The sequence below is a fragment of the Carassius carassius genome, chromosome 11 (assembly GCF_963082965.1).
Source record: "Carassius carassius chromosome 11, fCarCar2.1, whole genome shotgun sequence".
NCBI classification, from domain to species: Eukaryota; Metazoa; Chordata; class Actinopteri; order Cypriniformes; family Cyprinidae; genus Carassius; species Carassius carassius.
The window spans coordinates 1452096-1454595 of record NC_081765.1 but is presented as its reverse complement, the minus strand read 5'-3'; positions in this window follow the sequence as shown (position 1 = coordinate 1454595).

Sequence of the window (2500 nt, the reverse complement as noted above, 5' to 3'; positions counted from 1 at the left end):
CCAGACAGCTTGGTTATAGCGGGTTTGTATTTTTGACATGTGGTACATTCCTTGCAATACTTCCATACTTCATTTCTCACATTAGGCCAATATGCAAAATCCAGTAATTTTAATAGCGTTTTCAATCTCCCCAAGTGTCCACTAAGGGGACTGTCATGTACGTAGTGTAAGAGAGCTTCACGTTGACTGGACGGGATCACCAGTTGGAGTTTTTGTCCTTGTTGTACTTTAGGTAGACTACGAAACAGAAAACCATTCTTCATCACGTAGTGGATGCGGGAAGGATCAGGAAGTTTATTGCACTGTGCCTCTTGAATCAGTTCTTGTAACTCTGGATCTTTTTGTTGATCTGTGGCAATTTGTGCTAGATCTACTTGCAAGTTGCTTGGTAATACATCGGTGGCTTTGATTATTGCAATCATCTCCTGAGGGGTGTGGTTGGTGTGCCCTCTGGACAATATGTCAGGCACTACATTGCATTGACCTTTACGATACTTTACGGAGAAGTGAAAGCCTTGCAATCTCAGGGTCCAACGGGTGAGGCGTGATGATGGCTTTGGGTGCTGAAAGACCCATGTCAGCGCTGAATGGTCCGTTATGACTGTAAATGGTCGTCCCTCCAAATATGGCCTCCATTTTTCTACAGCCCAGACCACCGCCAAACATTCCTTTTCAGAGACAGAGTATGCCTTCTCTGCTCCTCGTAATAAACGTGAGGCATAGGCGATGACCTTTTCTTCACCAGCTGTTTCCTGAGTTAGCACCGCACCTAACCCAACCTCACTAGCATCTGTTTGCACTGTGAATGGTTTACTGAAATCTGGGGGTATCAACACTGGTGCCTGGGTTAAATCCTGTTTTATAGTGTTGAATGCATGTTGACATTGTTCTGACCATAACCAAGTGGACTTTTTTTGTTTCAGTGCATGAAGTGGGGCAGCTTTCTCAGAGAAATTAGAGATATAGCGGTGGTACCAACCAGCGAGTCCTAGGAATCGTTGCACGTCTTTGATTGACTGAGGGGTTGGAAAAGAAGCAACTGCTTCTACTTTTGCTGGATCGGTTTTTATTCCACTGCTTGACACAATGTGCCCTAAGAAGGTGAGAGTCTGTTGCATGAAGTTACACTTGTTCAGGTTGAGGGTTAGACCAGCTTTATGGAGACAATGGAAAACTTGCTGTAGGTGGCAAAGGTGTTCTTCCTCATTCTTGGAGAACACCACAACATCATCAATGTAAATGAAACAGCACTTACCCTTGATTTCTCTAAGTGCCTGTTCCATTAGTCTCTGGAAAGTTGCTGCAGCATTTTTAAGCCCGAAAGGAAGACGACAAAATTCGTATAACCCAGACGAAGTGATTGACTATGTAACAATTCGTCTAGTATTCATACCCAGACCAATTGCCACAAGATTTATATTAGGGAGGGAACCACCGGCTATGGTCTGTGTTAGTTCAAATACTCAAAAAAAACAAGAAATAGATGCAAAAGTGAGTATTATTCCACAAGAAAGCAGTAAAGCATACATATCAATACATGATAGAAAACCCCACATATAATAACCAGAGGCATAGCATTTCAAAATAAAAGGAAAAAGTCACACATCAACAACATTATTTACAAAAGTAGTGCAAGAGTTCTTATCTGGATAGGCAGAAACCACAACAGTTTTCTGCCGTACTCAAGTGCACACAAGACAAGAAACGAAATGGCCGATCCAGATGACACCGAGGAGAATAGAAGTAAGGTGTCCAGTGGTTAAACAGTCCTTTTGAAGTACAATCTTCCCGGATATCATCCGGAAGGACTAAAGAGTCCTTCTACAACCAAGCAAAAATAAATCAACATCATACCATATGTGAATCCACACAGGTCAAAAATCCACTATGTAACAATTCGTCTGCTCTGGAAAGAGGATGGGTCCGGACCCAAACCAAATCTCCCACCAAAAACTGCACAGATTTATGCCGTTGATTATAGTACCTTTGCTGTTTACTTTGGGCTCTTTCAACGTTAGTTTTCACCAGGTTGATGAGTTCCTGTTGTCTATCAAGAAGGACATATGCAGGGTTATCAGGATCAGGGAGTTTGTGAATGGCTCTTTCTATGGGCCCTTTCAATTTTCGTCCTAATGCAACCTCTGCAGGTGTGAAACCAGTGCTCTCATGCCATGCAGTGTTAAGAGCAAATCGAAACTCTGCTATCCACTTGTCCCATTGTCGATGTTGATCACCTACATAAGAAGCAATCATTGTTTTGAGGTTGCGATTAACTCTTTCTGTGAGATTGGTTTGTGGGTGGTAAGCGGTTGTCAATTTCTGAATGACCCCCCATTGCTTGCAGACTGTACTGAGTAATTGGTCTGGGTATGAATACTAGACGAATTGTTACATAGTGGCACCCAAACAGGGATCTTCAGGCATTTATAAGCTCTTGTGTTCAGGATAAATTTCAGATATTTCAGTATGGCAAGTGAGGCTGCTCTGGCAGAGGATGAAA